General features: G+C 43.7%; 1 protein-coding gene across 4 annotated transcripts in view; it reads left to right on the top strand.

Moving 5' to 3' along the window:
• ZBTB16 (zinc finger and BTB domain containing 16) overlaps positions 1-23,158 on the top strand; it is a 429,841-nt gene that overhangs the window by 226,019 nt on the left and 180,664 nt on the right. The gene's annotated exons all lie outside the window — the stretch shown is intronic.

Below are 23,158 nucleotides of genomic sequence, written 5' to 3'. Positions count from 1 at the left end.
ATCATGTGGCCCTTCTAAAGATTTATGAAATACTGAACAGAGCCACTAAAAAGACTGGCACACCATATAACTGAAACTAAAAATACAGCCTTAGAAAGCTGTTGAAAAAATGACCAAATATCACATCTTTTTTTCTCAAATAATTGTAAGAACAATTTAAGATCTTAATGCAAACAAGTGACAAACGGTGCAACATAAAAATCAATCAGTTTTGTAGACTAAACACCCACCCAAATATATTTTTTCAAATAATTTACAATTGCAATCCAAAAACACCTATCACCCCAAGACATCCAAATGTAGCAGAACATAGAGCCCTTTTTAACCCAAAGTAAATTTACTAAGAAAGATGAATTTCTCAACCCCAACTCGGAAGAGCTTTCTTATCAAGTCACAAATGATGGAATGGCAATAAAACACCACCCTAAGAATCTTGTAACTCAAAGCTAGAAACCATCAAATGTAAATGCTGATCATAACCAACCCCTGAAACTACTGCCATGCTCAACAAGTTAAACAGTACATTGTGAGATTCTGGTCCATTGTCATTTAAGCTATTAATGTACCCAAGTATTATATCCCTTTATCATGTACATCATCAACACAGTGTCTATTGGCTAACCAAGCCAGCTATTAAAAAACAGATTTTCCACTTCTTTAGCTAATTTACACTGGATCCTAACATCCTATTTCAAACAAGATCCCGTCCTCAAGAGCTTCAAAAATAATATTCTGATGGATACATCTGCCAGTGGATTCCTCACCTTGTGAATATCCCCTGCGCCAGCATTCCACTGAACTTTTTTCCCCAGCTCTTTACGCCGACGTGGACGACGTCCTAATGCATCGGCTCCGCTCGCGACTCCGTATGACGTCACCGGAGCCATAAGAGAGCCACGTCGGCGTGATGACGTCCGTTCCCTTTTTTCCACGCCGTCGACGCGCAACGGTTTTTCCAGCACTCTCCTGCTACTTTGTAGTCGTTTAGTGGTTACTGTTGGAGTAAGTTGTCATGTCTTCGACTAGGAAGTCTGGTTTAAAACCCTGTAGGGAATGTGGGGGCCACATGTCAATGACAGACCCCCATGAAGATTGCTTGTGGTGCCTTTCATCCGACCACGACATGGAAGATTGTTCCAGCTGCAGGAGGATGAATCCCAAGGCATTGAAAGAAAGGGAGGGGAAGCTCTTCATGGCCAAGGCTAAGAAGGAGAAGAGAGGTAGGAAGAAGGAAAGATCGAAACCGGAGTCGTCGACTTCGCATTCTTCGAAGTCGAAGAAGCATCATAAGAAGAGGAAGCATTCCTCGCGGCGCCAGTCTTCGAAGAACAAGGCGTCGAGATCGACTTCGCCTTGACGTCGAAGTAAGGATGTGTCCCCTTCTCCGTCTAAGTCTCCACAGGGATCTCCTTCACCGAAGAGGACTCCGGCGCCGTCTCCGGCGCAGTCACCGGCACAGTCACCAGTTCCAGTGGAGTCTTCGGCTTCGGAGGCTGAGCAAGAGAAAGAGCCTTCTCCAGTGCCGGATGATCCTGCGGCGCCTGTTGAGGATACTGCGGCTCCGGTACCAGGTACTCCTCAACCGGATCCGGGATTATTCCCTTATCCGCAGTTCCCGACTCCGGGTGCGGATTAGACGCATTTTTTAAATGCGATGTATGGGATTTTCCAACAGGCTGCCTTCCCATCCGGCGCACCTACTGGTCCCGTGGGTCCTATGGCTTATACTCTGGGAGTGCTGCAGCATTATGCTCAGGCCCCGTTTATGCCCTTTCTGCCGATGGCGCCTTCGTGGCAGTTTCCGGCGCCGTCTGGGGATCCATTTCGGCTTCGATTGGATCGACCTTCTTCGGAGCCTTCCTCGACGCCGTTGCCGACTCCCTCGGCGCCGCGTCCGGTGCTGCCGACTCCGACTCCGACTCCGCCGACCCCGACACCTCCGGCTCCACGTTCGGTTCCACCGACTCCATGTATGGCGCCGCTGAAGCCGGCTCCTCGGATCCGCTTAAGGAGGGAGGCCCAGAGGGTCTTAGAGGAGGAGCGTTATAGAGTGGAGGTGGAGGAAGGTGAGGTGGATACATCTTCCAACGAATTTGAAGGGATTCCGGAGGCTAGTGGCCTGGATACGACTCCGGAGTGGGAGCATTCTTCCTCTAGGTCTTCTCCACAGCAGGAGCTGGCTCCTTACCATCTTGTGATAAAGAAGGCCGCAGAGTTGCTGGACTTGCAGTTGCCCTCTGCGGAGTATAAGCCTAACCTTCTGACGGAGGTTCACCTATTGTAAAATCCTCATCTGACAATTATCATACTCAGCAAGACCTCCTTGACACCACGGTGTGCTATTACTGAGAGACAGTGGGAAATCAGCTACCCTTGTCTTAGGCACCATTCTTGCCAGGATAATGTTAGGAGGTTCTAGAGCATCAAATGATTCCCGTCAAATTGCCTAACTGCATAAGCTCAAGATACTCATCTTTCCACATCCAAACTATTGCCATCAGAGATGTCAGATTCTCAAAATACTTTCCTGACCAAAGATGACGCAGCACCACATTAATAAGGTGTTTGTATTTGGTGACTATTTCTTCAGGCAACTCAAAAACAATGCATATGCAAGTAAAATTCACCTGCCACAAGTTCTGTCTGCCTGCCCACAGAATAAGCAATCTGGCTGAAAAGATGTCAATACAGTGTAGCAAGAATTACTTAACAAGTACTAAAGAACATCACCCTACAAAGGAGATCAATATTTACTGGCCCCCAGTATAGGCGGATATATCTTTGAATTATTCCCTTTGACTTGCACAAAATCATTTTTGTCAGTGTAGCCACACATCAAACACAGCGTGTCTCTTTACTTATCCTAAAGTGACATGCAGTCGCCCTTCTGTTTACATCTCACACGGATGCTCAGCCACTTAAAATTTCTTACCGTGTGGATTGGACTGGCTGAGGTGTCTGGCTATGCTGACATAAGTCTGTAAAATGTGCAGTGTTCTTTGCACCACTCTGTACAGTTACAGCAAGGCTTGCATCATTACATGGGGCAATTGTCAGTTAGGGAGGCTGTGTGTTGCCTGATCCTAGTGAGGTAGATTGTCACAACAACCAAGCAGCACGTTTGTGCACTACCCACATCCAGTTTCACAAGTTAAATCAAGTTTTCTACACAGCTGCATAAAGACTGGTTACTCAGGCTGAGGCTAATGACTCCAGTTAGTGGGTAGCAATCAGTCAGTGAAACTCCATAGGATGTTATCAATGACCAAAACTAGTTATGATCATTAAAATCAGCATTATAAGTTAGTTTAGGCTACAGTCAAATATCGGCCAGATCATGTCAACTACCATTGGAACAATCTTTGGCTTAGCTCTTATCATTCCCTCAGTTCCTCTGCAAATTATTATTAAACATGTAGAATCGAGTAGGTGTTGGTGGACTTCTACAAAGTAAAATGGGTACTCCTAAAGACAGAATTAAGACTAAGGTAGCACCCCTTAAAGGAAAATTAACAAGTAAAGAAACAAGGACTCATAGTTTTCTAGATCAGTTTCTGTTCATATGAATAATACAGTACAATATAGGTCAATGTTGAATAGGTCAAAGAAATTGTTCCAATTTTATAAGTCCTTGTATCAAAAGTCCATAAGATCATGTCCTAGCTTAGGTAGATGATGGATCCGGATGTGAGGAGGGAATTGGAGAGCCACCAGCACACACAATGTTTGGAGTAATACTTCAATGCTGCATTATGTAAAATTTGGAGATCGAGATCTAACTAGGCCTATATTGAGATAACACCCATTCTGTGAGAGAGAATGTTTTCTTAAAAACCATGGTCCAAGTAGCGTAGCCCTAAGGTAGTGAAGTCCTAAATACTATAAACGAAGTGAAAGAATGACCCAGTGTTTAGAGGCTAAAAATGTATTAGTGTGTACAAAAAAATCAAAATACAATAAGAATTGTTGGGGTTAAGTTGAGAAAAAATGTGAACGGGAAATATAATAAACTATCATATTCATTGTGCTAAGTGGTGGGAGAGCAGAGGTAAGACTAATATGAATGGAAAGCAAACCTGCTACAATATGATTCAAACACTGATAGAAACTTTCATTTGTAATATAAGGAATAGATGCTGACAAGAAAATCACTTCAATGTTCAGTGTTAGAAGATGGACATATCTCAGATTTTGAATATGGGTTTCTCTTTCTGGTCAAACCTATCTCAATCTGTATATACGTGCTTCCTAAAATTTGTAAACCAGGAATATTCCTGCTAGGTATCCCTATTTTTGTCAGGGATTAGGCCCTCAACAGAAACATTGAGAATTTTTTGATTACTTAGTCTGCCCCAGAGTTCAAAGTCTTCCATCCTACATTTGAGACACAGAATACATTCTTAATGATATCTCAGATGTCACCTGCGAACCAGGTATTGATCTCTGTATACATGCATTGATACTGAATTCCAAGTTCATTTGAAGGTCTTTTGTTGATTTCATGTTTATATTGCTTGACAACTTAATTATATAACCTTTGAGTACTTATTATTTACTATGATAGTTGTTAGGGAACTCTGCTGTTTCAATTTAAGGCTTTACTTCAATGTATATTATATTACAATGTTGACACATTTCCCCTGTTTCGAATATAGTGTGGCATATACATTTTAGCTTTGGGGTTCACTATGTCAATTTTAGGTTAATTTCGACTGTGCGGTTTCAAGTAACAACGTGAACCATTATTATATTTAGTTTCACTTTGCCTGACCATAGAAGGTAAAATGTTAATAATACTTGCAATTTTGATATTCAAATCATTCCTTTTCTATATACAATACTTATAAATTAAATATTTAATGCTCATAACACATTTTGAGCATTACAGGTTTTATTTTCCACAAAAATGTGAGGCGATGCTTTGAGGTCTTCAACATAGAATTGAACATTGAGAATCCATTCCTTTTGATTACCATTTCTTGTAATACATGTAAAGGTATTTATCAATGTTTGGGTCACATTATAGCATGTTTCCTTTCCTTTTCTGTTATGCTTACCTCTGCTCTCCTACCATTTAACATATTGATTATGAGAGTTCATTCTACTTTACTTTCATATTTAATCTCAACTTACTCTGAACAATTCTATTTATATACTATTGATTTTCAAGTCTACTTTTTGCTCCATTTGCAATCTTGTGGGGTTCAATACATAAGGGCCATACTATTTTGTTGACATTTATTTTTAGAAATAGTTCCTTCCCACAGAATGAGTGCTATGGATGTCCATCTCGATACAGGCCTGGTAGGATCTTGACTTCTGTAGCTTACATACTACACCATTGAAAATCTTCTGAGTGCAATGTCCGCTAGTTGCTCAATGATATCCATCATTGGGTCTGGATCCATCTTCTGCCTAAGACATGACAGGATCATTATGGACTTTCGATCCCATGACTTAAAAAGTTGAAACAGATCCACAATTTCTTTGATCAAACTATGTAACATTGCCTATAGTGTAGATGTTATTTTTCACTGGATTGATATTTGGGAAAGGTTGTCGAAAAAACAGTTTATTACTTTACAAAAATGTTTAGAGTTGTGTACTGTAATACTGATGTAACCATATACTGATCTAGAAAATGTAAATCTTTGTTTTGTTATCAATTCATTTGCAATTCTTCAAATGAATGTATGGTGTACTATCTTAGCCTTATTTCTTAAGGTGCTTACAGTTGTGGAAATCATTGAATTTGCTGTGCCACCCTTCTGTAAACCCAATAAATTCCAAAGTGATGGGAGTTTTAAGCATACTCCATGATGCTGTTACTTATCCACTATTGACATAATTGAACAGGAAATGGCCTTTACAAAGAGGCTGTTATCACGCAATAACATTACCATGCATCCATTACAACACATATGCCTTTACCACGCACAATTTCACAACGCAAATAACTTTACCACGCATGCCTTTACAACTAAAATGAAAGTATTTCCAAAGGTAAGTATAAAGCCTTTGTGTGTGTGTGTGTGTGTATATATATATATATATATATTTATGGTGGTACGAGGTGCACAAATGGAATAAAAATTTCACCTTGCACTATATTCTTTTGGGCCCGTGGTCATCTTTTCCTGTGGATTGGGCGCAGTAGACGAAGTTCCTCGCATATATATATATAATATATATATATCGCATCGCCAATCCTACTTCCCCAAAGAAGAGGCACGCACACCGGTCTGTGAGTATGGGGCTGATTTAATGGTGTTTCAGGTCGCCCTCGACCCCACAAGAAAGAGAGACGCGTTTCGCCTGCACAGCAGGCTTTATCAATCTAAGTGACACCAACATTTCAAGGATATATATAGCGCCCTCCCACTCCTTCAAACATGTGTAAACATGGTAGAAAGAATAGATGCAATAGGTCACTGGCCAATCCCAGCTCTGTTTCACTTGGTGCCAAAAATTCAAATATCCGCTAAAGTACAAAAAATCTCAGCATAATGACACATAGATATACTTTGCTGAATAATTGTGAACAGATTATTGTTCTACAGTGTAATGACACAGAAAATAGAAATTGCATCTATTCGTTTCAGGTGGATGCATATAATATTCAGAAGTGGTGCCACTTCTCTCATTGCGTTTTACCCTATTAATACTTTATCCCAAATAAAAACTGCCTAAATGCAGTACATAAAATCGGGCTGCTGTGAGGCTGCACAGTGATTTACAACACTTGCTGTGCCTGAAATAACAACCATACAAAAGACACAGCCATCCAGTTGTAATCAACTTGTCCCGTGAAAAATAGAGCATGATTAAATTGCAACACGCACATGCACTTTTTAAAACAAACTCCTTGCGGGCATAACATTGAGTGGTGGTCCAATGTCCATGGCGCTTTAATTTTGCTATCCCACGGAACTACAGGACCTAAAATACCCTTTACTGGCCCTGGAATATCAAAGTCCGTTGATGTATGCCTGCAGTGAAAGCTCGAATTTGCAAATGTTCCTTAAATTGCTCTATTTGCACCGGGTACTTTCAATTCAGTCCACAGTCAAAATTGGGAATTTTAGAATGGTGTCACACAGCCTGAATGTAACAGCAGACCGAAATAAGATTCCATAATGGGCATGTAATGGAGGTCGGGGGAGACTGATACCCTTCAAATTAGACAAGCCAGGACAGACCTCACCGTTTCCGCATCAGCATCTACGGTGTCCCGTCACCAAAGGGCGCCAGTATACCAGGTAAGGCTTTTCGTGCTTTGGAACACAGACTTGCATGCTGGCCGTCCCGCGGAACCGCCCGCTCTGCTGCCTCCATTTCCGCAGCTGTCATCCTTGCTCCATTCGTCTGGTGCGTACTTTGGGTGGTCCGCTGCATAGTACTACCGTACTCCTCCCAACAACGTTGCGGTCAGAGCGGAGCCACAACGACTGGAGGTACGTGGAAAACGCCGACCGCCGGCGTTGAAAAATATATATATATATATATATATATATTCACTGAAAAAACCATAGGTTTCACACATGTTATAGTCAGCGGAAATTTTACTGATAAAAAACCAGTGAAATTCCCCCGTTATAGTTAGTGCAGACAACTATAACTCACGCGACCGCAATCCTCTGCTGATGCTAATACTGTATTTAGACACTTATTTGCCCATGTCTTCTTCCATACATTTTTAGCTATACATATATTACAAATATTTTTTTTTCATAAAGACACATATGTCATCAGCAGAAGATTGCGGTCGCGTGAGTTATAGTTGCCTGCACTAACTATAACGGGGGAATTTCACTGGTTTTTTTATCAGTAAAATTTCCGCTAACTATAACATGTGTGAAACCTATGGTTTTTTCAGTGAATTTGCAAGGTTTTTTAAATGCTAATTCCTAACTATAACGTGTGTGAAACCTCTGGTTTTTTCAGTGAATTTGTACGGTTTTTTAAATGCTAAGTTACTTTACGCCATTCGTGGCGTGCGCGCCCACTTAACGCAGTTCGTTCCGTGCGCGCACGGTGCGCTTCGCGCACCGTGCGCGCACAGTGAGCACGCGGTGCGCTTCGCGCACCGCGCGCCCACTTTACGCAGTTAGTGCCGTGCACGCACGGTGGGCACGCGGTGCGATGACAAAGCAAGAAAGCACGTCAACAAATCTGTTTCTGCTTTCCTCCGTGACTATGGTATGGGTGCCATTTACCACAACAACTTGCGTTATGACATGCAAGACATTTATAGAGGAGATGGTGTGCACTTCAATGATGAAGGGAAGAGAGTCTTCCTCTTGAACCTTAGACTCTGCATCGGTACTTACTTGTAGGTACCACTAAAAAATCATTTCATAAACACAACGGCTCTTTTTAGAGCCCCCTAATATCTAAACACTTAAATCTGATTTTCATTTTTTTTTTTTTGTTTTTTCTACCGTACGCTTACCGTAAGCTTACCGTACGCGTACCCCGTGATTTTTTTTAAAATCAATAAATGTTTTCTTTGTACTTTACAGTCCTTCTTTGACCCCCTCACAAATGTAAGGGGGTCTGTAACTCTCCTCATTGCCCCCTTTTCTTGTTTTCACTCTTTTTTTTCTGAGTGAAATACACAAAATGGCGGCCGCCGCTTCCTGGTTTCGGCCGATTCGAATGTTTACTAAGATCTAAGAGCCAATCAGAATCGCGCTCGCGCACGCCACCGTACGCTTACGGTAAGCGTACGGTAAGCGTACCGTAAGCGGGCTCAGATATATATATTGATTTAAAGGCTATTTTCTCAGAATCTACTGAACAGATTTACACCAAACCTACAAAAGGCACTTCCTTGACCTAGGGACTACCTCTCTGCCAAATTTCGAGTAATTCTGTTCAGCCGTTCGGGCTGTAGCTCGTTCTAAAGGTCCTATGGAAAAATGCATGGGGAAAACGCGTTTTGGGACCCCCCTTTTATCTCAGCCCCCGCTTGACGGATCCCCCCGAGACTTTCAGGGTAGGAGCGGAGCATAGCGCCCCACCTATTTTGAGAAATTCGCGAGGATTCATCGACCGGCGCCAAAGTTATTCAAAATAGAATGTTGAGGTTTTCCTATGGAAAAGGGGTCCTAACTATAACTACCTACTGGCGACCGCCAGTAGGTAATATATACAGATTTTGCAGTGTATGTGCTGGAGTGCTCCTGTGGCCTGCGTTATGTTGGCAGCACCAAGCTGCAGGTTCACAAGCGGGTACTCCAGCATATGCGGGCAATAACTAACAAGGACTTGACCTACCCGGTGGCACGTCATTTTAAGGAGCACCATGCCAGTAAGTTGGAGGCTTTCAACTACTGGGTGGTAGACTCAATCCCTATTCTAAGAAGGGGTGGGAACCGGGAGGTCCTGTTAAGGAGATTGGAAACCAAATATATTTTAGAGTTGGACAGTAAGAACCCCAGAGGATTGAATGCAAGTGAGGATTTTTATACTCACTTGTAATTTGGAGATCCATCTTCTTTTGGGAAAAACAGGATGTTATTTTAATCAACTCTAAAGTATGCTGCTATGTCCCTGTCTCGTCAAAGTTTACAAATTTTTAAGTGAGAAATATTTATTTTTACACTCTTTTGCACAATGGGTTCATACTATTTTAGAGATAATATTTATGGGGAAAAATGTTTTACAAATTTGGCATATTGTATATTTATTTGTTATCAGGTGTCACGGACGTGGATCTGTACAGTAGATGTATATACTTGCACGAATTTGCACTAATTTGCACAGTCACTTTATTGCAACAGGTGGTTTCATGGCGGGGCCCACTTGGGCCGTATTAAGGAAACAACATTGTTGAAAACATGCCATTTGGGTGTTTTTAAATTATTTAAATTGTAATTATTTATGGTTTTAATGAAGTAATCAGCAATTAGCGGATCTGTGACAAAATGCAGTATTTTTATTGTAAAAACGATGTATTTTACAGCTATTGCTTGATGTGATTGGCATTGTTTAGTGAAAATTAACTGACAATGTAAATGTTACGGAAACTTCTATGTCCATGATTTGTTCCCGCCTGCACATGTGACTCACTCCAAGCATATTTAAATGGTGAATCCGTTGTATTGCGCATCATGTGACCAAGGCCTGTGACGGGCTGAAACGCGTAATGGCAGCGGTGGTGTCTACTATATTTAATAAATAATTAATTTTCACCGCACCTTGGGTTTGCTTCGGTTTCTTGAAGGAGAGATCTTCAGTTCACGAAACGGAGTTTTGTTGTATGCAGTGCCGGAGGAGCTTTACCGGCATCAGCAAACCCCTCCTCCACGAAGGGCCGAGTGGGAAAAGAGCTCATTTCCGGGTTCCGGAAACAACCGCAAAGGATTCCGTTTGGAAGACGCCCGAGGCCCCCGAGCAGCAAGAGAAATCCTTATCGCAACAAAGGGAGACGAGAAACCAGGTCGGAGGACCAGTTGACGTTGAAACCCCAGGCGAGTAAAAGGCATTGCATAGACTCGGCGGAGGAGTTGCCACATTGATTGCGTACGGGAGCGCCCGAGGTAATCTAGAGTGGTAGCGGGAATAAGTAATTTTGACACCATGTTTGCCGATGCGCTACGAGGCAGGGAAGCGGCAGCATGCACAATGTTCGATGATTCTCCCAATAAAGAAACTGATTCACCAGCAAACTCTGGTGTAATTAGGGAGGAATGTAACAACTTAAAAGAACATTTCAGGAAGTTGGAGAAAATAAGGCGCGCCGAACAGGCGAAATGGTGGGAGCACAAGTCACTATCTCGTTACTTGGAGGTTGGAAGAATCCCAAGGGGGTTAAGAATCATGCTGGCCCCAAGTTATGAAAAACCTGACCCCGCAATGTTAACGGAATGGGCCACTGTTAATTTGGACTCTTCCAGACGGTTAGTGGAAGTCCTGGTTAAATATGCTATAAGTGACCAAGCTGCCTTACAAAAAGAAATAGAGGACATGGAAAAAATTATTGCGGAAGCAGAGGATACACCCGAAAAAATCAAATATAGGGATGAAATGATAGCACGCCTGCGCAGGGATGAAGACGTGATAAAGAAACGCAAAACCTTTAAGTTCCAAAGGATCAAAGCTGATTATGAGCAGGGGCGTGTATTTACTTTTGCCAAGAAATATGATGCAGTCAAAGCAGGAGTATTGGCAAAGGGTCCCAGAATCCAACCGCGAGCGGATGAGGAATTAGCATCTTCGTCAACAACGGACCTCAGCTCAGTGGTTGACAGTGAGTCTGAAAATGAACAACACAAGTCAAATTCTGGATTGGGGTTTCAAAGAGCGTCGCTTGCTCAAGAAATCAGTTGCATGCGACAGGATCGGAAGCAAACCCTGAGACCCCGAACCCCAGCAGCTCAAACTACGCAAGTGGTAGACGCAGGAAAAACAAAAAGCGCAGGGCGAGGCGCCGGCAAAACCACAAACGCAAACGATAGTGACCTTGTCTCTGGCGATGTGGATTTACTTAGGGACCTACAACAGCTCCAGTATGAGCAAACAGGAGCTTTGGAACATGTAAGCTGTACACCACCAAATCAACCAGCAAAAAAGACTCCTTTCAAACCTAAATCCACCTTCTACCCCCTTATGTTGAAGGATAATTTTGATTCATTTAGTGAGAAGGTAGCAGTTGACTTAAAGAATCTGTACTCTTCAACGACAAGGGCACCTAAGAAATACAACAAACAGGATAACCAGTATGTCCAGCTCATGCAAAAACTAAAAATGAATGACAACATCATAGTGCGGCAATCGGATAAAGGGGGAAATGTGGTGCTTTGGCCCAGGAACCAGTACATGGAAGAAGCCCTTATCCATCTCAACAATCGTAACTGCTACAAATTGAGCACGCCCCTATTGATGAACGCAGCACGACAGGATTGCTACAACAAGTTGTTAGCCTGGAAATCTGCTGGTTTAATTTCTATGGATGAATTTAAATTCCTCAAGGTAGACCATCCTGTCTCACCGGTTATCTATTTCATACCGAAAATCCACAAAAGGAAGGACAAGCCTCCTGGTAGGCCTATCATCTCAGCCAGGGGCAGTTTGTTGGAAAATATTTCCAAATATGTGGATTATTTTCTTCAGGAGCACATGAAAGGTCTTCCATCTTATATACAAGACACTGGGGACTTTTTGAGGAAATTGATCGAAGTCCCATGGAATTCTGAGATGATGCTTATCTCCATGGACGTTACATCCCTCTATACAAGCATTCATAACATGGATGGGGTCAGGGCTTGTGAATATTATCTTAATCGAAGACCTATGGGAATGTATTCCCACAACAAAATGTTGCTTGCCATGATAGCCATGTGTTTGGAGAACAATTTCTTTTTGTTTCAGCATCAGGTATACCAGCAGACGCGGGGTGTGGCCATGGGGGCATGTTTTTCTCCCAGTTACGCATGTTTGCACATGGGTTACTGGGAGGAGATGGTCCTCATGGCCGGACACCGCGCTGTCATAGAATCAAATATCATTTGCTGGTATAGATTTATTGATGACTTGTTTTTGATATGGCGGGGGGATGAATTCAGTGCCAAACAATTTCTTGAAGCAATCCACAGCAATGATTTAAACCTGCAGTTTACTTATCAAATGAGCAAGAGATCGGTCTTTTTCCTTGATGTAGAAATATTTGTTTGTAATAACCAACTACAGACTAGACTACACAGGAAAGACACTGCGGGCAACACGGTGCTACATGCACTTAGTCACCATCCACAACATCTGATCAACAGCATTCCCTTTGGGGAGATGCTTAGGATGCGTCGAATTTGCAGCACAGAAGACGATTTCCTCACAGCTCAAAATGATTGCAGGGAACGCTTCAGGGAGAGAGGGTATGCAGAATCCATACTCTCCAAGGCTGTGTTAAAAGTTAACAACATCACAAGAGCTATGGCACTGACACCTAAAACAGCCCCAACAAAGAACCTAACAGTCATCAGTACTGAGGATACACGAATCATTTTGACCTTTAGTACACAGCATAAAGCGGTACGTAAAGTTATTAATAACCATTGGTCATTGGTTCGAGCTGATCCAGTATTGGGCAATTCAATTTCTAGGAAACCTAAGATAGCTTTTCGAAAAGCACGCTCAATGAGCAATGTGCTCGTGAGCAGCAGCCCGGAATTGACCCAATCCAAATCATGGTTAGCGGCTAGAAAAGGGTTTTATCGCTGCAATGTATGTAAAGCATGTAGATATGGAGTCAACACAAAGAAATATTCAACCCCATTCCTTCCTGAACCAGTTCCAATCTCCAAATACCTTAACTGCAAAACAGATTTTGCAGTGTATGTGCTGGAGTGCTCCTGTGGCCTGCGTTATGTTGGCAGCACCAAGCTGCAGGTTCACAAGCGGGTACTCCAGCATATGCGGGCAATAACTAACAAGGACTTGACCTACCCGGTGGCACGTCATTTTAAGGAGCACCATGCCAGTAAGTTGGAGGCTTTCAACTACTGGGTGGTAGACTCAATCCCTATTCTAAGAAGGGGTGGGAACCGGGAGGTCCTGTTAAGGAGATTGGAAACCAAATATATTTTAGAGTTGGACAGTAAGAACCCCAGAGGATTGAATGCAAGTGAGGATTTTTATACTCACTTGTAATTTGGAGATCCATCTTCTTTTGGGAAAAACAGGATGTTATTTTAATCAACTCTAAAGTATGCTGCTATGTCCCTGTCTCGTCAAAGTTTACAAATTTTTAAGTGAGAAATATTTATTTTTACACTCTTTTGCACAATGGGTTCATACTATTTTAGAGATAATATTTATGGGGAAAAATGTTTTACAAATTTGGCATATTGTATATTTATTTGTTATCAGGTGTCACGGACGTGGATCTGTACAGTAGATGTATATACTTGCACGAATTTGCACTAATTTGCACAGTCACTTTATTGCAACAGGTGGTTTCATGGCGGGGCCCACTTGGGCCGTATTAAGGAAACAACATTGTTGAAAACATGCCATTTGGGTGTTTTTAAATTATTTAAATTGTAATTATTTATGGTTTTAATGAAGTAATCAGCAATTAGCGGATCTGTGACAAAATGCAGTATTTTTATTGTAAAAACGATGTATTTTACAGCTATTGCTTGATGTGATTGGCATTGTTTAGTGAAAATTAACTGACAATGTAAATGTTACGGAAACTTCTATGTCCATGATTTGTTCCCGTCTGCACATGTGACTCACTCCAAGCATATTTAAATGGTGAATCCGTTGTATTGCGCATCATGTGACCAAGGCCTGTGACGGGCTGAAACGCGTAATGGCAGCGGTGGTGTCTACTATATTTAATAAATAATTAATTTTCACCGCACCTTGGGTTTGCTTCGGTTTCTTGAAGGAGAGATCTTCAGTTCACGAAACGGAGTTTTGTTATATATATTTTTATATATCCATCCATCCATCCATCCATCCATCCTACTGGCGGTCGCCAGTAGGTAGTTATAGTTAGGACCTAGTTTCCATAGGAAAGGCGTTTTTTGTTTTCCCAATAACTTTGGCGCCGGATGACGAATCTTCACGAACTTTCCAAAACTCCTGGGGTCTCCAGTCAGCTCCTATCCTGAAAGTTTCGGGGAGATTCGGTAAGCGGGGGCCGAGAAAAAAAGGGGGTCGCAAAACGTGTTTTCTCCTTGTTATTTTCCATAGGAAACGTTAGACATGGCTACAGCCCGAACTGCTGAAAGGCATCCGCAGACCCCCCCGACCACGAGCTTTATTCTAATTGGCTGTCAACACTCCAAACCAGGAAGTGTTGGCAGCCATCTTGTGACTCGGTAGAACATTTAAAAAAACGAAGGGCTGGCTCCCGAGCTTCAATGTATTGAAGCCCCCGGGTGGGCCAGGTCCTGGGGGCAGTGAAAAAAAATCCCCCCCCCACCTCCCCGGGGCAAGATTAATGAGTTGCGGGGGGGACACGCAGCCCCGGAAACCGCCACCCCCGGGGGTTCTTTGTAATGTGGGGGGGCCTCCAAGGCCCCCCAAACCCCAGGGACCACCACCCCCCGGGGGCTTTTATTAATCATTTTGCGGGGGCACACGGCCCCCCCGCTTCCCCAGGGACCGCCACACCCGGGGCTTTAAAAAAAAAAAATACACCTGTGTGGTGGGGCTTGAGTCCCCCCACACGCCCCGGGAACCGCCACCTCCCCAGGGCACTAATATTCAAATGCGGGGGTCCGTTACGAACCCCTGAGCCCCAGGGATCATCACCTCCCCGGGGCTTTGTAATTGAAGGGAGGGGGGCCGCGCGGCCCCCTTCCTGGAGCCCGTAATGGCCCTGGGGACCCCCACCCCACAGGCCCAGTTCCTGCAGTGTCCCGGGGTGCCCACCCCTGAGACACTGCTGTTTGCTATGGTAGGGTGGGAGTCGCACGGCCCCCCTCCCCAGTAAAAAAAATAAATAAAACGAGGTAGAGCCCCGGGTGATGGGGTCCCAGGGGCTAACAGAAGCCTCAGGAGGGGGGACCACGCAGTCCCCCTCCTTTGAAAATATATATGTAAAAAAAAAATATATAGTGGCCGTGCCCCGGGGGATGGGGTCCCCGGGCCAAAAATGGCCTCGGGAGGGGGGCTGCGCGGCCCCCCCTAAAGTTTTTGTTTTTTTAATTAACAAATTAGGGGTCAGGCCCTGGGGGATGGGGTCCCCAGGGCCCAAAAAATAGAAAAGGAAAGGGGGCCACACATCCCCCCCCCCTTCTAAAACAAAAAGTAAAAAAAAAAAGCCGGCATCGCGCCGGAGACCCCGCCCCCTCCCAGAAACACTATGCAAACGCACCCTGTGACGCATTTTAAGTTGGGGAATTAATTCCCCTACAATCCTGAGGGTACCTGGGGGCCAACTAGCCCACCAAGTACCTCCAGTTAGCGCCACAGGGTTGCGTTGCAGCGATGTGGTCTGAGGCCATGCCCCTTTTTACACCTCTCTGCAACGCAGCTCTGTGGTGCTTACTGGAGGTACCTGGTGGGCTAGTTGGACCCCAGGGACCCTCAGGACTGAAGGGGACTTAATCCCCCAACTTAAAACGTGCCATGGGGTGCATTTGCACAGTGGTGAAGGGAGGGGGCGGGGCCTGATGTGATATGTGTGCAAACTGGCCCCTAGGGCCCCCAGTTCCCCAGGGACCCTCAGGATTGAAGGGGACTTAATCCCCCAATTGGGGACCTGATGTGACAATGGACCCCAGGGACCCTCAGGATTCAAGGGGACTTAGGCCCTCTGGTGCGTTGTAAATTGAGGGCTTGTTTGCACAGTGGTGAAGGGAGGAGGTGGGACCTGATGTGACAAGTGATGTGCAAATGTGACACAGGGCGCTATTGCACACTTGTCACATCAGGCCCCGCCCCCTCCCTGTACCACTGTGCAAATGTGCCCCATGGCCATTTTAAGTTGGGTGATTAAGTCCCCTTGAATTCTGAGGGTCCCTGGGAGCCAACTAGCCCACCAGGTACCTCTAGTAAGTGCCAGGGAGCTGCCTTGCAGAGGTGGTCCAAGGCAACGCCTCCTTTTTATACCACTCTGCAACGCAGCTCTGTGGTGCTTACTGCAGGTAGCTGGTGGGCTAGTTGGCCCCCAGGGACCCTCAGGACTCAAGGGGACTTAATTCCCCAATTTACAACACATCAAGGGGTGCGTTTGCACAGTGGTGCAGGGAGGGGGCGTGGCCGGATTTGACAAGTGTGCACACGTGCCCTGTGGCGCGTTTTAAGTTGGGGAATTAAGTCCCCTTGAATCCTGAGGGTCGCTGGGGGCCAACTAGCCCACCAGATACATCCAGTAAGCGCCACAGAGTTGCATTGCAGAAAGGTGTAAAAAGGGGCATGGCCTCGGACCACCTCTCTGCAACACAGCTCTGTGGCGCTTACTGGAGGTACATGGTGGGCTAGTTGGCCCCCAGGGATCCTCAGGATTCAAGGGGAATTAATTCCCCAAATTAAAACCCGCCAGGGGGCGCGTTTGCACAGTGGTGAAGGGAGGGTGCAGGCCTGGTTTGACATGTGTATACTTATGCAATCACTCCACCAAAACCCAAGCACTTCTAAATTCACCATGAACTCTCCTTGCAGCACTCCAATCATCCAGTCACTACCCACGCACTCATGCAATGACCCATGCAGTAACTCATGCACTGCTACAATACCCTGAGCAGTACCCATGCAGCCCAGCCATTACCCTGTCACTACCCATGCACTCCTCCAATCACCCAGCTAGCACCATGTACTTATCCAATCACTCTGCCAAAACCCAGGCACTTCTAAATTCACCATGCACTCTCCTTGCAGTACTCTAATCTTCCAGTCTTTACCCATGTACTCATTGAGTGACCCAGGCACTAATACATGCACGGCTACAATCCCCTGTGCACTACCCATGCAGACGTCTAACCACCTACACAGTATTGATTCACTCCTCCAATTACCCAGGTTGTACCCATGCACTCCAGAAATCCCTCTGTCACTACCCATGCACTCCTCCAATCACCCATCCAGCATCATGTACTTATCCAATCACTCCGCCAAAACCCAAGCAGTTATAATATCACCATGCACTGTCCTTGAAGCATTCTAATCATCCAGTTACTACCCATGTACTCATGCAAGGATCCAGGCACTAACTCATGGCAAATACAGAGGAGGTCATGCTCATTACAGGGGTACCCCAATGCCTAGTGTTCCCTAGTGCATGTAGGGGTTTTCACTGTATTCTAAGTGGTTTTTAGCATAGCATTTGCTCCGGTCCTGGTTAGTCAGTTACCACCAGTACCCGTCACTAAAAAGTTGGGGGCAAAGGAGGACTTTCTGCTCCTCTGTTGGTTCTTTCTGCACATCTCTTGCTTCTCCCTGCACTTTTCTTAGTCTTTCTGGACTTCTGTTGCCTCTTTCTGCATTTGTCTTGTTTCTTGCTGTGCTTTTCTTCCTCTTCACATGTCCTAACTTTGTAGGCATAGTTAGAAATTAGCATTTAAAAAACCCTTGAAATTCACTGAAAAACCATAGGTTTAAGGCACTTTATAGTTAGTTGAACATTTCACTCGTACAAAATCATAGAAATTCCCCGCTATAGTTAGTTCAGCTAACTATAACTCGCGCCCCCACAATGCACTGCTGATGACGTCACATATTACATCATTCATGACATGGTCAGTGACATCACTGGTGACATCTCAAATGACATCACTGATGACATCATCCATGTGAAAATCTGATCCATCTCCACACTGTAATATAACCTTTGATACACCCACTGTACCACTTACTACATACACACTCACTGATTCCTAAGTCTACATACACATCCACTCATTCACCCATAGAATCACTCCTAGATGTAGTCACTCATCAATACAACACTATCATAAGCACTCCTACATCTATACAGACTCTCACACACCACCACTCAGCCAGAGTTACTCACACACCTGGTCAGTCATGCAAAGAATCAATCACACTTCCATTTACTGACCTATACAGTTATATATACACCACATCAGTTATTCAAACAGAAACAAATGCATACTAACTCTCTTCTACAATCACTGATACAAGTACACATTCCTCCCTGCAGCCACTCTCACAATCACTGACTCTCTTGTATGCTCATTTATATATTTCAACTTTCACATATACTGCCTTTTATATATGTAGTTACTTGGACATGTAACATTGAGACATCCATTATCTCACCAACACACCATACACACACTCACACTCATACAGCTGTTTCCACATGCACTCTTGAACCTGTACACACAGTGAATCAACCACTCAAACATCTATGCACAGACTCACACACCTCCCACGCACCCACACACAACCAGGCACCCATACAGATACTCAGACAACCAATCAATAATCCATATAGATCCTCATTTAGCTACTCACCAACCCATGCAACCGCTTAAACACCAACTGACAAACTAAACTGTGTGATGTCTGTATCAGTCCCTAACCTGTGCATTCAGTAAGACACATGTAAACACTCACTTAAACAGTCAGTCACACACCTACGAAATCCTCCATCCAAACACTTAGACACCCACTCATTCTTCAATACACCTTGGCATATATATAATACATATTTAAACTTTATAGAAACACACATTCACTGGATGATGTCTTCAGTGATGTCATTTCAGATGGCTTCAGTGATGTCATCAGTGATGTCACTGACCATGTCATGAATGATGTAATATGTAACGTTATCAGCAGTGCATTGCGGGGGCGTGAGTTATAGTTAGCTGAACTAACTATAACGGGGGAATTTCTATGGTTTTGTACGAGTGAAATGTTCAACTAACTATAACGTCCCTGAAACCTATGGTTTTTTCAGTGAATGTGTGTATGTATATATATATATATATATATATATATATATATATATATGTATATATATATATATGTGTATATATGTGTATATATATATATATATATATATATATATGTATAACTATTACCTACTGGTGATAGGTAGGTAGGTAGTTATAGTTGGGACCAAATTTTCCCATAGACAAAGCGTTTTTAGGTCTCGCCTGGCGAACGCAGCGCGAAGCGCTTCTGTTGCCAGCGAGATCTATTGTTGCTGACTTGCCTCGGAAGTGGGACAGGAGATGTGCACGCACAGGCTTTTGGCATATTGGAGCCTGTGTATGTGCTTACAGCCACACAGCGTGCACATCTCCTGTCCCCCTTCCCTCGCAAGCCAGCATGCAGTTTCACTTTCGCTTGTGTTATTATTCTGTTTAAAGTGCAGGTTAGGAAGAGGGCCTGGGGGCGTCTCATGGCCTAGAGGGAAAGCAGGCTTAAGCGCCTGGAAGCTGGCACTGCTGTGCCTCACGCGCACGCCCTGGTGCCTTTTCGGTCACCGGAAGGTCTCTCCTACCCGCCTGGACATGCAGAAGAAGTACTAGCGTATTAACTTGTAATGGGACATGAGAAAGCCATGCCATACAATTCACCTTTCAGACAACCACGAAAACCCGCCCAAAACATAGAAATGCCCAAAATGACGAGATAACGCTTCCAATACACAGCGGTCGGGTGCCTCTTTAAGGATACGTGTCTGTTTGTGGGCGTGACAACCGAGCAGGGGTGTCGCCCCTGTAGATCTGCGTGTGCCTGTGTTCACCTGTTGGGGTGTCGAAGACCCCGGGTGTGATTTCTGTCCGGGGACCTGTAGGCACCTCCGAGTTCTGTATCTTGTATATTGTGAGGGGTAGGTGTGCTCAGCTTGTGTTTTCTCGGCTGGGGGCGTGTCACTTCCGTCTATTATGTTTGTGACTGGGCCTGGCTCCTCCTGTGCTCCATTGGTTCTTGTGTGATTTACCAATCTGTTACATGCCTGTGGGTGTGGCCCAGAGCCCTGGGTGTGTCCTTTCACTCAAAGCATGGGTGCCAGGTTTACAAGGGTGTGGGTGTGTTGCTGACCGTCTGTTTATTTATGTTTGCTGTTTTTATAGCGCAAACTCGTTATTTTATTGGTAGGCGCAGGGAGATGAAGTGATTTGCCCAAAAACGCAGGATGCTGCCGAGGCTCGAATCCGGTTCCAACTATGGTTGCTCTGGCCACTACGCCACTTTCTCCCCTCTTTTGTTTATAACGTCCTGCGCTGTTTATATGCGCAGATTTAACAAAGTGATATTTCCCATGTCAGCTCGTTGTGGTTTCTCCCACAACATATTTACTGCCCACGCTCAATATCCTGTACGCAGCAGTAGCACATGCAGTTTGTCCTTTCCTACAGGATATGCTCACGCTCATTAACGTACTCCTTTCCTACAGGGAACTCTCAGCTCACACTCACAGGTATAGTCAGGGCTTTAAGTGGGATGAAAAAACAGGGGGGTGTCTCAAACGGGCGTGGCCAATGCAATTAGGGCGTGGCTTAAAAAACACTTACGCTAAAAATCTGTGCTTAGTATAGTGTGCCGCCCGACTTGTAGTTTGCTGTTTCTGTCCTTGCATCCAGATATATGATACAACAAGTAACATCATACAAGTCAGAACTATTGGGTTTGTGAATGTTTGTTACTTGCATAAGATAAATAAGCAGCAATTATGGCTTGTATATAATATTGAAAAAGCTCCCACTTAAAGCCCTTGTGACACCACGGCAATGCTGCTGCTCCTGAGATTCAAAAAGAGAAGGGAAATCCAGAGAGAAAATGACTCTTTAAAGGATTTCCCTTCCCCCTACAACCTCACCTTGCATGACCTCATGCCATAACTTTTCCACTAGTGAGCAGTGTGAGCAGTGTACATGCATATGCCTGCTGTCACCGCAGTCCGGAAAGAAACGGCCCGCCTGTGCCAGGGCACACAACAGAGCCCGATAGAGACCTATTTCGAGGCCCCCTTTAAACAAGCATTTGCAATGCAATAGGTCTCGCATTTGCGAGTATTTGAGCTACTGGCATTGTAAAATGACAAACCTTTTATCTATGTGTTGGTTTTGAAAACAGATAAATAAAAGGCATTGGCATTTGCAATGCCAATAGCTTAACATTTCGGAAATGCGAGACCTATTGCATTGCAAATGCTTGTTTGTTTTGCAAATAAGCTTTGGTGCAGTTTGACATCTATACGAAATTTTGAAAAGTAGTTAGCCACTCACTTTGTGGAAAGTTTTGGGGGAATTCGTCAAGTGGGAGCTTAGTAAAAGGTGGGGTCTCAAAACATTTTTTCACTGCAATGTCTGTGGGAATTTTGCAGGTTTTAGACACAGCTATAGCCCAAACTACTGAACTGATTGAAACCAAATTTGGCAGAAATTTAGCTCTAGGTCCAGAAAGAGTTTTTTTGTAAATTGGTGTATATCTGTTCTTTTGATTTGGAGTTATTTAAGAAAGAAAAATTATAAATATCTTGTGATGCAGATTTGCGGGTACCTGCGGATCTGAAGCCCAATAGGAAAAAAATAAACTCCCCTACTCGCAAACCATACCTCCATAGTGTGGGGTTGGGTGCATGTGGTGGGTTTGGATGCTGCAGCCATCCCCCGCCACATAAGACCGTGCGTGCCTGTAGTTGTAATCTAGTGTAATTGTATATTACTGTACGTTAAAAGAAATTCACTGAAAAAACAAAGGATAAAGCAACGTTATAGTTAGGTTCACATTTTACCCACACAAAACCAAGAAATTCAGCAGTTATAGTTTTACTTAGCTGAAGAAACTGTAACTCATGCCATTAAATAACTTTTTTTTGTGTGTGGTTAAAATGTGAACCTAACTATAAGGTACCTGTAATCTTTGTTTTTTTCAGTGAATATATATGTATATATTAGGGCAAGGGCATTTTTAGGGTTTAGGGTACGTGAGGATATTTGGGTGGCAAAGGTATTTTTAGGGTTCAGGGTGGGTAAGGGTATTTGGTTGGAAAGGGAATTTTTAGGGTTTAGAGTGGGTAAGGGTATTTTCAGTGGGAAGCGGGATTTTAGGGTTTAGGGTAGGTGAGGGTTTTGGATTGCTAGGGTTTAGGGTGGGTTAGAAAATGTGGGAGTCAAGGTTTTTTTTTTAGGGTTTAGGGAGGGTGTTTGGGTGACATTGGTATTTTTAGGCTTTAGGGTGGGTAGGGGTATTTGGGTGGCAAGGGTATTCTTAGGGTTTAAGGTGGGTAGGGGTTGATTAGTGTGTGTGTATATATATATATATATATATTTATTTTTATATATGTATGCATGTGTGTGTGTATATTATATATATATATATATATATATATATATATATATATATATATACATACATACATACATACATAGAAGTTATACTTACCTGCAAAATACTTATATTTTCGTTGTAGAGTCATGCATGGGAAAAGCATATGTGTGGAAAGTTTTTGCGTGGTGCAAGCATGCGTTGTAAAGGCGTATGCATTGTTCAGGACACATTATAAAGGCATGTGTGGTTCTGTCATACACCCAGTTGAACACAGAAAGAGTTGAGTGTAGATGAATGAGCCACCATCACACAGTTATGAAATTGGTTAGTTCTTAAACCAGTAACCCCAAGTAACCTATTGATTTAGAAGTTACCCAAGAAACATGGACTTGCTTCCTGACCCCCATAATCTAAAATGGATTCGATGGATCAAGTCTATAAATGAAAG

This window comes from Triturus cristatus, chromosome 3_2 (genome assembly GCF_964204655.1).
Source record: "Triturus cristatus chromosome 3_2, aTriCri1.1, whole genome shotgun sequence".
NCBI lineage: Eukaryota > Metazoa > Chordata > Amphibia > Caudata > Salamandridae > Triturus > Triturus cristatus.
Note: the sequence above shows the minus strand (reverse complement) of the source record. Positions and strands in the feature narration are given on the sequence as shown.